The 14,017-nt window shown below is 63.0% G+C and overlaps 1 protein-coding gene across 7 annotated transcripts in view; it reads left to right on the top strand.

Moving 5' to 3' along the window:
* The first annotated feature begins 416 nt into the window (after positions 1 to 416).
* Positions 417 to 14,017, top strand: part of PLXNB2 (plexin B2) — a 28,717-nt gene continuing 15,116 nt past the window's right edge. For 2 of the 7 annotated variants that reach the window (XM_047867379.1, XM_047867373.1), the window contains exons 1-2: positions 417 to 559; positions 11,603 to 11,655. The gene's annotated coding sequence lies outside the window, so the exon portion shown is untranslated. Of the gene's footprint in view, positions 574 to 7,265; positions 7,407 to 11,602; positions 11,656 to 12,123; positions 12,213 to 14,017 lie in introns of those variants that run through there. The other 5 variants (XM_047867378.1, XM_047867377.1, XM_047867374.1 and 2 more) reach the window with 5 other exon arrangements.

Genomic DNA, 14,017 nt, shown 5'->3' with positions numbered 1-14,017 from the left:
AACCGAGAGGGGTTCAGACGTGTCGGGTGGCTCGGAGCGCTCCCCTGGCGCTGAGGCCTGAGCTCCCGAGTGAACCCGGGCGCTCCCAGGGTGGTGCCAGGCGGGGGGTGGGGGGCGCACTCTGCCTGCAGTGAACCGGGGCTCGAACGCTGCCTAACATACCCTGCGCTGCGGCGCACTCGCTGCGGGCGCGGTTACAGGGTACGGGGTACTCGCGGCGAGGGCGGGGCGGGGGCAAGGGCGGGGGCGGGGCCCTCCCTCCTCCCTCCCTCCTCCCTCCTCCCTCCTCCTTCCCCCCCTTCCCGCCCCTCTCTCCTCCCCTTGCCCTCGTCCTCCTGCCCGCCCCTCCCTCCTCCCCCTCCTCCGCCTCCTCCCTGTCCCTCTTCCACCCCGCTCTCCCCGCCCTCCCCCTCTCCCTGTCGGGGGCGGGGCCGCTGCTCCCGCGCGCTCCGGCCCCTCCTCGGCCACACAAAGGCCCGTCTCCATGGCAGCCGCGCGGGCCGGAGCGCAGCGCCGATCGCGGCCCGGGCGCCATCGAGCCTCGGCGGCGGACGTGCAGGTATCGCGGTGGGGGTAAGGGCCCACGGTGCGCCCGCGTGGGTCGGGGGGCTTCGCCGTTAGCGCCGCCCTGTCCCAGCCTGCGCGCCCTGGGCGCGGGGACCCGGGGCAGCTGCGGCTCCGCGGAGGGCGATCGGGCCTCGGCCGCCGTCCGTGTGTCCTCGGCTCTTCCAGGTGGCCGGGGAGGCCCGCGGCGCCGGGGGCGAGCGGGCTTGGCCCGGCCGAGGGCCCCCAGCCGGGCGCCGCGCCCTCTGGACCGCTCGGACCCTTTCTGGTTCCGGACCCTCCCTCCCCGCCCAGGCCTCCCACCTCTCCAGCCACTGAGATCCGTGGGCAGGGCTGCAGTTGTCCCTGTTGTGCAAGAGCTCGGGACCCCCAGCCACCTGCCCCCACCCCGGCAGCAGTTCCGGGGTGTCTCAGCCCAGGCTTCCCCAGGGGAGTGACCGGCAGTCAGGGCTTGGCTACCCGCCCCCCCCCCCCCCCACCTTTCCCCACACACCCGCTGGGGCTGCTTTTGAGGAGGGCTTCGGCTGGGACCACCCTGTGAGCCCCCTGGTCTGTGCTTGGCCCCGGCAAGAAGGTTGGGAGCAAGCGTTCTGTCTTGGGACTAAGGGCAGCTTAGCACCGACCCGGGGTACCTGACGAGTCCTGGTGGCCCTGGGCCTGCTTGCGTCTCCACAGGGCCTGCTAAGGCCGCTCCTGGTGTGCTTGATTGGAATAGTGTTTATTACTGAGAAAATCTCAGACTGTGGGGGGGGGGGGGAGCATACCCAGTTCCTGGGCCCTCCCCTCACCCTCTGACCCTACATTTCTGCTGCTTCCTCCTGCGGGAAGCCCTCCTGGATGGGCTTCTCCCCACCCCTCTGTGCTCAGGCTGATTGGCAGATTTCTGGGGTCCCTGAGCTCAAGGGCCCCGGAGTTTCCTGCCACGTCACGAAGGCTTCTCTTCCCAGCAACTTGGAAAAGGAAGGAAGGGGTCCATCTGTCCCCTCTGCCTGTGGCAGTGGACAGGACGGGGGCGGGGGCGTGAAGCAGGGCCCCAAAGCTAGTGGAATATCCTGGACCTTGGAGGATTTTCTAGCGCATGCCTGCTGTGGGAGAGCTCTCTCTTCCATGTCGAACTTAAGCCCCTGTGCCCTCCCCAAACCCAGGGCTGGGCCCTGTGAGAGCGGAGCGGTGCAGGTCGGCCCATGCCCAGATGTTACCCTGGCGTGTCCGGGAGAGGCCGTCTGAGATTCTGAAAGTTGGACAGCTAGCACGAGCGGCCATCCCTCTGCCCTGAGGAGAGGGTCCCTAGGAGGGAAGGTCAAGCATTGGCCTGGCTGGGCCTGCTGGCTATGTTTTGTGGTATGTCAGCTTTCAGGAATTCCCAGAGGAGATTAAGGACAAACAGGTGGTCTCCACAGATGTGAACCTACCACCTCTTCCCACCGTGTCCTTGTGGGTGCCCACCTTGGTCTAAGGGGTGGGCCCCTCAAGGAGGGCCTGAGGTTTGGCCAGGGGTTCCTTGCCCCAGGAGGGGAGGGAGGTTACCGAGAAAAACAAGGGTTTGGAATGTGAGTCCCCCCTCCCCCGCCGGCTGCCTGCCAAGAAGGAATTATTTTGGATTATCCAGCCGTGTCCAGCCACCCAAGGGGGGAGGCCGCAGCCCTGCCGAGGGATCCACTTCCGGGGCTGAGGGTTGAGAGCCCTGGGAGGGAGGGACGGGCTAGTCTGGGCAGCTCCACCGCCTCCTGAGGCTGCTCAGACCGGTCGGGGGCGGGGTGGGAGGGGATGCGTCACCCTCGGGTTGGAGATTGCAGGCCCTGCCTAGCCAGCCTGGAGCCGACCCAGGCCCCTCCGAGGGAGGCCACAGGGCTGGAGGAGCCCCAGATCCTGTCCTCAAGGGCTTGGGGGAGGGGCCCAGCCAGGGGTCCCCCTTCAGCCCCAGAAGGCTTCGCACCGTGGCCTGAAGGCCGCTGAGGCCACTCTCCAGCGCTGGGTTCAGGGACACACCTTGGGTTACTCACACCTGGTGCTTCCCAGGGATGACGAGGAGCAGGTAGGGGCGTGACTTAGGCTGCTTAGGGTGCCGCACAGGGGTCTTCTCCGGCTGGCCCTGGCCACCTCCCTGTCCCCCCCCCCCCCCAAGACCCACTGACCAGCCGCTGACTGATGCACAGCCCCCTCGAAGCCCTTCTGACAGCCCAGCCTGCAGGTGAGGGGTTCCCCAGGTGAAGAGATACGAGCCATTCATGAGTGAGGAGCTCTCTGGGGCGCTGCCTCTGCTGTGTGGGCCCCCTGGCTCTGTGCCTGAGTGTGCCCACAAGCCCTGTGCTCAGCAGCCCCTGTGGGGACCCCATTGGAGACACAGAGCTGGCAGCTTGGGCACAGAGCAGGAAGCCCAGGGTCCTGGCCCTAGCCCAGGCAAGTGGGGCAGAAGAGATTGGGTTGGAAAGCACTGGGGTGGGCTGGCAGCCTGGGGAGGGGTCCATATGGCATATGCCTATCTTTCCCAAGAGGACACGGTTGCAGACACTTGAGCCATCCCAAAACCAAAACCACTCCGGGAACATGGCATCCTGTCCCCTGCCTTGTCCCCACATCCTGGGGCCAGAGCCAATGATCCCCCCTGGGACGTTGGGTGTAGGTGTGGGTGCACCGGGGGAGAGGCTGTGGGTTCCAGCACCCTCCCATTTCGCCCCTTCTCAGATCTGAGCAGGGCCACGCTGAGGTGTGATGCCCTCTGCCACTGAGGGCTGTCTCCCGGTCACTTGCCTCAGTCCTTGCTGCAGCAACAGGTGCTCGTGGGCGGGGACATAAGCTTTTCTCCCCTGTCCGAGGAGGCTCCTGTGTCCAGAGCCTGCCTTGGACTCGGGTCTGGTCCGGGTAAGGCTGGAGACCAGAGGGTGGAGGAGGAGGTGAGCGGATCAGACCTCCTGGAACCGAAGCCCACGTGTGACCAGTTGGGGGGGCCGCAGTGTCCCTCCAGCCCCAACCTCTGAAGTAGTCGCAGGTTCATTGGGGCGGGTTCCTTGCTGAGGGTGGGGGCTGGGCAGAGTCCCTGCACCGGAGCCTAGTGGGAGTTTGTGTTTGGGGTGGGGCTGTGGGGTGGGGTGGGGTGGGGCCAGCCTGCAGCTAATTGTCTTTGGACTCAAATTACAGGCTGAGAGGGCGGGATCAGTGGCCTGTAATTGACTGGTGGGTGGGGGGACCTGTGGGGGGGCCCTGCACCAGTGCTTCCCTTTTCTCTCCGTGGTCCTTGCACTCCCTTCCCCTCCATGGTTTCACATCTGACAGGCTCTGCTTCTCTCTGCCCAATGATAGGAGGACCTCGGCCCCTTCAGCTACCCGGGCAAGAACGCTGCCCTGTCCTGGCCTCCCCTGGCGGCCCCTGAACCAGGCCAGCACACAGCTCACCCTGCCTCATCTCGGCCAGAGCATTTGAAGGGCTGGGCCTGGCCTCTGCTGCCCTGCCTCCAGGTCCCACCCAAGTGGGTCTGCGTTCTTCTGCTCTGTGGTTGATTCACACTCTTGTGACAATGACTGGACCTGGGCTCTGGAGGGAGCCTGGCGCAGCCCTGGTTGGCAACGGGGGCCGTTTGTGGGGACAGGGCAGGCCCGGACCTGGAGCTGGGGTTCTCTTTCCCACTTTGTTACTCTCTGTGGTCTCCCCACCCAACCTTTCAGGCACAGAGACTGGATCACTCACTGCTGCCTCCCGCTGTGGCTGGGGGCTAGTCCACCTGAGTGCCTGGTGTGTCAGTGTGCTGGGCACAGGAGGGTCTCGCCCTGGGCTGGGATCGGGGACATCTGGGCGCAGGGCCTGGCTCAGTGCCCACATCCTTGTCCTCAGATGACATGATGCCCACCAGTTCCCCATCCTTGTGCTAGGCGGGTCCTGGCCCGAGTGCTGTGGGGAAGGAGAGGGGAAGCCTTTTGGGTGCAGCCTGGGTTCTGGCCTTAGCTCTGCCATCAGCGTGGCCCTGGACACATCACTTTCTGGTGCAGGGACCAAACCCCCGGCCCCTCCTCAGGAAAAGCAAGAAAGAGAATCAGGGTTGATGTCGGTCTTTCAGGAGGCCACCTGTGTCAACAGAGCAGCCAGGCAGGGGTGTTGGCCTTCTCCTCTGGCCTGTGTCCCCTGAGCCAGCATGCCACCTACGTAGACCCTGGGCCTTACTGGGGGGTGTACTGGCTCCCCTCCCGGCATACCAGCCCCAAGCTGAGGCAGTTCTGGGGTCCTGAAAGGCCATAGCAGGCAGCATGGGTGACAGGGGAAGAGGGTGTTCTCCCTGCTGGGAGGAAGTATGCTGGGCAGAGGTCTGGTGCAAGGGAGCCTGTGGCACTTGTGTGGTTCAGAGGCCGCGAGGGGGCAGTTGGACAGCATGGGGGTGACCTGGGTGGTATGGGGGCCCAGCTATAAAGCGGTGGGTTTGAAGGCCAGTAAGAGGTCGGGGCTCTGGGCCGCATGTGGATTCTAGCCCTTTCTGTGTATGGGGCTGCCCCCACCTTTCCTGCACATGGTCCCACCCTGGAGGCCAGCTCTAGGCCTGCCCAGCTCTGCCAGCCCTCTTGGCCCCTCTGGGCATCCTGGGCTAAGCCAGTGCTGGGCCTGCCCAAGACCCTTCCCACACACAGCCTCTCACAGCCCAAGAGCCCAGGTCTGGGGAACTTCCCACGGGCTCTTTGTCCTGGGGATGCTGTGTGGGTGTTGGGGAAGGACCCCTGCTGGCATCACAGACGTGTGTGCCTGCACATGTGTGGTCACGTGTGTGAGCGGTGGCTGGTTTGCCGGCTTGGCATAGTGCCCCAGGCTAATTGTGGGGTTCCGTAGTGATAGAGGAGGCGGGGCTGGGGTGACCGCCGAGGCGCTGACAGACTGATGGGGAGATTATAGGCCTTGCTTGCTCCTCACTTGCTCAGGCCCTCACCCGTCCGCCCCCCACGCCCACTCCCGCCTCCTGCACGCGGCCCAGGAAGGGGGCTCTGGGTGGGGGCTGGTCCTGGGCCATGTGCAGCTGCCGTGAGCCTCAGGCTGTCGTGGCCTGCAGCATCCAGTCAGCTGTGAGGTGAGCCTGCAGAGGGGAGGTGGTGAGGCAGGCAGGCAGGGAGGTGCTGGTGTGCAGGGAGGCCAAACATGAGAACCAGTGGTTCACGCCTGCCACTGAGGCCCAAGTGCCCACAGGACTGCCCTTAGCCTCTCCTAGCTTGGATGTGGGGGCTCGGGGACTCAGGTACAGGGGCCCCTTCCGCAGCTGTCTGAACTGCTCTTACCTGGGTGGTGGCTGGAGGCCCTGCACCCTCAGCTGGCCCCTGCCCATCTCTCACCCCCGCGTCGTCTCCCTCAATTAGACCATAGGCTACCCACTGGGGAGGTTATGTCAGGACCTAAGGGCCAGGCCCATCCTTGTCATCTATTTAAGTATTGACTGAGGCCACTGTGCCGACTCGTTCCTGGGTCCCCGGCACACAGGAAGCTGTCAGGGGCTTTAGGCTGAGCAGATGGGACAGGCCAGTGGGCCCAGTTTGGGGTTTCCCAGGAGCACAGGGATGTGAGTGGAGGGTGTTGAGCTGTGGAGCGTTCTGATGCAGAACTGCTGTGCAGAGGAGGAACCTGGGGGTGAGGCCAGAGTGAGGAGACCTGTGTGGGGCCCAAGCACGTCCTGGTGTGACACAGTGGTGGATAGGACCCAGGAGGGGTGGTTAGGGTGGAAGGGACAGGTCTTACAGCAGCGGTGGGGGCAGCGGGTGGCCAGCATCAGAACCTAACAAATCCTACCTCTGTCCCAGGAGGCCACTGCCTGCAGGCAGGGTCCCTGCAGGATAATTTATTTTCCTGTGTTCTCAGCCACTTCTTTCCCTTTCTTTCTTTCTTTCTCTCTTTCTTTCTTTCTCTTTCTTTCTCTTTCTCTCTTTCTTTCTCTCTTTCTTTCTTTCTTTCTTTTTTTCTTTCTTTCTTTCTTTCTTTCTTTCGAGAGGCAGAGAGAGAGAGAACCCCATGCAGGCTCCATGCTGTCAGCACAGAGCCCGATATGGGGCTCAAACTCAGAACTGTGAGATCGTGACCGGAGCCGAAATCAAGAGTCCAACTCCGCTCAGCCGACTGAGCCACCCAGGCGCCCCCCAGGGTTAGGCAATGAGTGGGGACGGAACAGTGGCCTGATTGCCAGCAGCATGTGGACCCTGGTGTACGTGGGCACCCACAAGAGGCAGACAGGGAGGGGCTGGAGCACACACTCCCGGGCTTGGTTGGGCCAGCCCATGAGGCACCTGAGGGCAAGGGCTAGATGCAGATACCCTGGTGACAGTGACCTCAGGTCTCAGGTGGGGTTGCTGAGAGAAGACTTGCGTGCACTCAGGCGGACACAGCATCAGAAGCTTGAGTGGGAGGCTTGCGGGGGAGCACCGTGGGGTCACAAGGGGCTGGGGTTTCCCTGGGCACACTCTCCTTAGATTGAGTTTGGGGCCTGTGACTGCTCACTGCCACCAGCCAGGGCCGACTTCATGCTGGGACCCAGAGTCCAGACTTCAGGATGCTAACTAGTCCCCCCAACGAGGCCCAGGCCGCTGGGTTTGGGCAACCTGGCCCCACAGTCTAGGCAGGTGGGAGGGACCTGGGGGAGCAGGGGTCCTGTGGGAGGCTCTGGTGGCGCTGACGCAAGTCTCAGGCTGCGACGTCAATCTGTCCCTAGGGCCCCGCCCCGCCCCACCCCTGCCCTAGGTGCTTGTGTTGGGAGAGCTCAGCCTTCGGCGGGGTCGGGGTCATGCCAGCTGCCGCTGGGGCCCAGGTGGTGCGTGGCCGGCCGGCAGCGAAGGGGATGGCCGAGCCCTGGGACCGACCCGCTGGGCCCGGAGGACTAAGGCAGGTAATGGGCAGTCGAGCGCGGGGCCGAGCCTGGCGCCAGGTGAGCGCTCGGTGGCGACGGTTCCCTGTGCCCACGTGACCGCCGCCGCTGTCATTGTTACTGGAGGTCGGGCTCCGACCCGCCGGCGCGCCTTGGGGTCCCCGGTGAGGCGCGTGGGGCGGGGGGGCGGCGCCGAGGTCGCCCCTGGCCGGCACCGGGGCCCGGCTCGTCCTCCGCCGCGTCCCCGGGTACCCGCCCCGCGCCCTCCGCTCTCTGCACCCGGCTGGGTCCCGCGGGAACGCGGCCGGGGCGGCCCCCACCCCCCAGCGGAACTCTGACCCGGGTCACCAAGGGGAGGGGGGGTCTGGGCGCGCGGGACCGAGGGGAGCGGACCCCTCCCGGGCAGGAGCGCCCCCCCTCCTCCCCCCCCCCCCAATCGCGCCCCTCCCTCGCGCTTGTTTTGAAAACAGCCGAGGCTCGGATTTGCCGGCGATTTGCCGGCGTTTCGGCCTGTTTTGTTTCCTCTGATTTGTTTAACGCTCCCGGCTAATTGCAGATTTGCATTTTCGTCGGGAGAGTTGAGGCCCGGTCCCCTGGCTGCCAGCTGCCCGGCGGGGGAGGGGCGACTCCCTGGCTTCTCACGTGGCGCCTGGCCGCCTGGAGGCTGGCTCCCCGCCCAAGGTGGGGGGGCTGCCAGGGGCCTCCGCTCACGGTCGCTGGGGTGGGGTGAGCCGCCTCTGTCCCCACCTGGCCCTGCGCCTTCCCCCGAATCATCCCTTTTTCTGTGTCTGCCTGCACCTTAGTCCTCGTCTTGGTCCCTGGGCACCTCTTCTGCCCCCTTGTCCCTTCCCAGCCCCATCCGGGTTCTCTTCCTGAACTACAGGCTGGCTGGCCTGGCCGAAGACAGCCCCCACGCTGGACCCCACTTCACCGGCCCGGATGCTTGTTATTGGTTTGATCTTAGCATTAAGAGATCACTCAGTCTGTATTTACTAGAGAATAGCGACCTGGAAAGAACCCCCACCTCTGGCGAATACCCCAGGCAGAGGCTTCCCTCGGGTGGGGGAGGGGGGAGGGGGGAGGGGAAGGGCCAGAGAGGCCCCAGCCCCCCCCCCCCCCAACCCGGGCCTAGTCTGGAGCCAGGCCTCTGCCCTTCCTCGGTGGGGGTGCATTTCTGTCCCTGCCGGGGGCCTGGTGGCCCTGGGTTAGAGGAAGCTGGAGCCTGAAGACAGACAGTACAGGGACCCATCTGGGAGGGGACCACTGCTTCCCGCTCAGGCTGAGGTGTGGAGGACAGGTGGGGGCTCCCTGGGCAGCGCCTGTCTCCTGCCCTTGCAGGGCATCTGTGTTTTCAGCCCCCCGCTCTGGGATGCCTCCGCCTGCCCGGTTCCCTGGGCTCAGGCCCACAGGTGCCTACCTGGCCAGCTCCTGTGCTCAGATTTGCTCGGGGAAGGCCCATCAATGGAGACCCATAGACCTTAGGGATGAGTGAGTGACCTGCAGGGTCAGGGTGGGTGTCTCAAGACTCTGAGGGAGGGGTAGGAGTTTTCTGGGTGGGGTGTGGGACAGCAGAGCAGGGACAGGGTGACATCAACCCCCTTCGCTGTACACACACACGTGAGGATTTCCACACGTGGACATGGTTACACTTCATGGCAGCTCACGGAGATCGATGCTGCTATTACTCCCATTCCACATGGGGACACTGAGGCACCGTGTGGCTTTGTGAACAACCCACACAACCTAAGCAGAAATCGACAGAGCTGGGGTTTGAACCCAAAAGTCTGGCTCCAGAGTTCTGCCCTTGAGGCCCCTCTGTGCAGCAGTGTTTGGCGTGTGTGACTGTGGTGGAGGGCTGGCCACAGCCTCAGTGGCCCGTGGGTGCTCCCTCCTGAGAGCAGGAGGCTTTGGGGGAAGGATGGACAAGAAGAGTGGAATGGAAGAGTGGATGGAAGAAGGATGGAAGAGACTGGAGCAGGATTGGGTAGTCGAGAGAGCTGACCTCGAGTTAGGATGGGCCCCAGGCCCGGGCGTCTGAGGAAGGCGAGGGGCCCAGGTTTCATTGTGCAAGAAGTTTTGGCTGGAGGAGCCGGATGTTGGGGGGAGAAGTCACTGGGTTGCCTCTGGGCCGGTGTGAGAGGAGGACCCAGCATCATCACTGGGTCACTCGGGACAGGTCTCTGGAGGGGGTTGTGTGCCTGTGTGGGCCCAGGAAGAAGGTGTCCCTTGGAAGAGACCAGCCTCCCTTGGCTTTGCCTGCCACAGACAGACACACACACACACATGCACACACACCCTGCCTGGGGGCCGGGGACTCCAGGGCACACCGTGCTAGGGGAGGGAACAGGCATGGGGCACCTGGAGGCTGGCATGCTGTCCCTTCAAGGTGGCAGGTCAGCATGAACTGCAGTCCGTGTGCTGTGGGCCCCAGTGTGGTTTGCACCTGTGCCGACCACGGCCTCCGGTCCAGGCTCACCCCAGCTTTCTCATGAGACTGCATGGTGCTGACGCCCTGTGGTTTGGCCCCTACATTGGTCTGTGGAGTGGCCTTTGCTCCTTACACAAAGGCTGCCTTTAGGGCCTGTGGCAAAAGGACATCCCTCATCCCTGTGTCCAGAGCCCCGAGCCCCTCAGCCAGGGGCTGGGGGACCCTCTGCCCAAGCGCCTGCAGCCCTAACCCTCCTTGCCCCTGACAGTTCCCCTTGGGCCTGTCATAGGTCCCGCCCTGGGTCTTGCCCTCCAGGATCAGGTAGATGGGGGGGGGGGGGGGGCTGGTCCTTATGGAGCAGGTGCTGAAGGCACGGTGCTGGGGGGGGGGGGGCAGCCAGTTTGGGAGCCAAAGGGCCAAGCAGGAGTGGCTGAACCTTGGATGGGGGGGGGGGGGGGCGCGGCGGGGATTGGCCAGGAGAGATGGTTGACCCAGAAAGCCATATCCTAAGGTAGAGTGGAGCTGCAGGGGGTGAGCTGGGGGGCGGCACTCATTATTATTAGGTACATACCTCTTTTTATTTAGACGATATGCAAATATATTCTTGTAAAAACTTTTCAAAAATCGGCAAAGGAAGTTACTTTGCTGTCCCAATTCCCTCCTTCCTGCCCCCAGGCCTTACTACTGTTTTCAGGTTTCTTTTTTAAGTTTATTTATTTATTTTGAGAGAGAGAAGGAGAGAATCGCAAGCAGGCTCTGTGCTGTCAGTGAGGAGCCTGATATGGGGCTCAGTCCCACGAACCAGGAGATCATGATCTGAGTTGAAACCAAGAGTTGGGTGCTTGACCGACAGAGCCACCCAGGTGCCCCTATTTTCAGTTTGAACGAAGGCTTCTAGAACTCAGCAGTTAACCCCACACCCGTATACACACCCATGAAGGCACCTGGAGTCCTGTGCCACAGCCATCACTGTCCTGTCTGGGCTCCGTGGGATTCAGCATGGACCACCCATGTGCGTCGGCATGGTTGTTTTTTGGGGGTCCTCTGGTTGGATGCTGGGTGGTTGCCACATTTTCTTGGTAATCAACCATGCTGAGAAGTATCCTTGAACATGTCTCCGCCGGACACACGTGGCTATTTATCCAAGGTGGTAGGAGGCAGTAGCACTGCTGAGTGCTACAGTGTAACTGGTCTGCCCAGGGTTTTCATGAATGAATCATTTGGCCCTTACAAACTCCCGGGGGAGTTCACTGTGACTCCATTTTACAGGTGAGGAAATGAGGCAAAGGGAAGTAATTGACCAAAGTCACACAGCTAGTAAGTAGAATTTGTATTCTACTAATTCGTAGTAAGTGGGTATGCTCATTTTTCAGAAAGTAATTTATATTTTAATCAAGGTAATATACGTACCTAGTTTTAAAAAGGCAAAAAAAAGAAAAAAGAAAAAAAAGGTAGATGATACCGACAGACTTCTAATGAAAGAAAGCTGTTCCCTGCCCCTGTTTTCCCCGGCTTCTTTTGAACAGAAAGAGGGATGTGTCAGGCTTGTATTCTGGGACGACCAAATGGGTGTTTATGTACTGGGGGCCTGGAGGCTGGCATCTGAGGGCCGGGTGTGCTGGGAGCAGGGTGGAGGAAGCAGAGAAGGTTGGGGGTCTCCTGCGCCAGGATAGCAAGGGCCAGATGGGACCCCTTGAGTTGCTCCCCGCCCCCCAGACACGGAGCAGAGGAAACTGGTGCAGCCGGGCCAGGCTTGTGGTGAGACCACTGTTGCTCCTTTGCTTCCTAGAGAATCTTGATGCTGGCCCAGAGCAGACACTGAGCTGGACTACGGGAGCCTCGGTGAGTGGGGGCTGGGCCCCACCTGGGGAAGGCAATGGGGTTAGACGCACTTTCTACTGACCACGGGGCAGGGTGGGGGGGGGGGTGACCTTGAGGCCCCCATCTGGCTGAGCCCAGTGTGCACACATCTGCGCAGACCCAAGTGTCCTGCCCGTGGGGGCCACTGCCAGCACACATACCCCCCCCCCCCCGCCCGCCCCAGTTCTCTGAGATCAAGCTTTCCTTGGGAGGGTGGGCTCTTCAGTGAGACTGGCAGGGGGCTGGGTTCTGAACACTAAGGCTGGGAATTTGGGCTTGGGGGAGGAGTGCCCGTCCAGACATTTTCTGGGCCAGCAACAGGCCGGAGTTTGTGCAACTTTTTGGAAGTGCACCTCTGGACCCTAGCCAGGAAGGAGGCCGTCTGATGCCCTTGAGGAAATCCCCGGCAGCCCCGGTGAGCCAGGGGTCCTGGGGCTCTCTGCAAAACAGGAAGCGCCCGTTCCAGGAACACTAGCCACAGGAAGCTTTGCTGGCTGTGCCTGGCGCCTCCTCAACAGTGGCCTGAGCTCCCTGGTCAGGTGGGTCACCCTTTGCTCCGGGACCTGGCCTGGCAGGTCACCTGAGGCTTTGTTTGGCCGGGAAGTGGAGGGGAGCTGCGGCCTCTGGAGTGTGACCCAAGTCCCTCCTACCACCCCAGGTGACCTGGGCTTGGTATGGGTGGGGGTAAGTTTGCAGCCCTGGGATTTGAGCCTCACTTTGCCCACCACCCAGAGAGGTCCTGGGGCAGGGAGCCTGGGTCTGGCCCAGCTCTCCTGGGTGACTCACAGTGCTACTGAGCAGGTACGGTGTCCCAGACCTGGCAGGGCCCTGGGGCAGAGGGCAGGGCTGGGCTCCTGCCCTAATGGACTAGTCAAACGGATGTGAACCGGAGAGAGACCGGAGCATTCTTTTTGTGCACTGTGACCCCTCTGCCTCTTGGGTCCCCCCAAGGCTGTGAGTTAGCAGGGCTGAGGGAGGAGGGGCTGGGGTTTGAGTCAAGCTTTTTTACAACAGGGGTGCCCCAGAGCTCCCCCACTTGGTCAGCTAAGTGTTCAAGCCCTGGTCCAGACCAGTAGAGGGGCCCTGGGCTCCTTGGGTCCACGTGGGGCGATCCATACGGACTGCTGCCAGGGTGGCCTGGGCTCCGGGCCCGCCCCCACGCCCCACCCCCGCCCGCCCGCAGTCCCTCCCTGGGCCCCGGGAACATTCCATTCATTCCGGGCTCCGGCAGGCGGCGGGTGGGAGCCAAGCGGGGCCAGGGGGCTGGGGGTCGCAGCGGCGGCGGCGGCTCCGGGACTCCCGGTGAGCGGGGAGCCAGGTGGGGGAGGGCCAACCTGGCAACGAGACTGAGGGGCTAGGAAGTCCGCCCTCGCCCTCGCCCTCACCCTCGCCCTGGCCCTGGCCCTCACCCTGGCCCGCGCCCTAGCCGGCGCCACTGAGTGGACTTTGAGCCCAGACTGGGCCCTAAGCGTGGGGGCGGAGGAGGGGCGAGGGGGCGGGTCCTCCAGCCCAGGCCCTTTCCTTCCCGGGGAGGGAGGGAGGGAGGGACCAGCGGCAGTGACCGTGCCAGCTGGTGCCCAAGCGTTCAGGGCCTCTTGGTGCGCCTGGGTCTGTGTGGTCTCAGAGTCCGGGGTATCTCCCAAACCCTGATCTCCTCTCCCCACAGATGGGCAGCTGAGACCAGAGAGGAGTCTGTGCTGGGGGGGACCCCCTGCCATTCAGTGGGATGACCTCAGGGGCTTGTGACATCCTAACTGACTAAAGTCTCCCCAATCTAGCTACCCTTATCAGGGGTCACCCTGGCTCTTCTACAGCCCTGCCCTGGACCACCTTCACCTCTCCCTGGTACTACCCAGCCTTCTGCCCCCAGCAACCAGGGGCCGGTTCCTAAGTCCCTGCAGTCTCCCCTGTGGACCCCCTCCAGCTCACCTCTGGGTGTTTTCTCTTCCGGTGGCTGGTGAGGAGGGCATCTGGGGTCGCCAGGGGCCAGGCGAGAACTTCCCTTGCCAGTACTAGGTGGGGGTTCTCAGAGGCAGTGGCTGCCCCAGAGAGGTGGTGTCTTCCCAAGCCTTGCAGTGATTCTGAGGGAGAGACGGTTTTGTCAGTCGGTTGCTTCTTGGTTTTACTTCCTCAAGACGTTTGAGGAAGGCTGCGGTTGCTCAGAACAGAGGGTTGCAGGGGGGATGGAGAGCAGCCACAGCCTGGTCAGGGTTTTCCTAGCGGCCCAAGCAGAGAAGGAAGTTAGCTTGATGGAAGAATCACGGGTCCCATGCGAAAAAGCCAACTTATTCTAGTAAGCACAGCTTTGCGCAAAGTCAGTGCTCCCGAGCCACGTCTCCCCTGG

The sequence above is a fragment of the Prionailurus viverrinus genome, chromosome B4, assembly GCF_022837055.1.
Source record: "Prionailurus viverrinus isolate Anna chromosome B4, UM_Priviv_1.0, whole genome shotgun sequence".
Classification (NCBI taxonomy): Eukaryota; Metazoa; Chordata; class Mammalia; order Carnivora; family Felidae; genus Prionailurus; species Prionailurus viverrinus.
The sequence above is the reverse complement of the archived record's forward strand: the minus strand, read 5'-3'. Positions and strand labels throughout refer to the sequence as shown.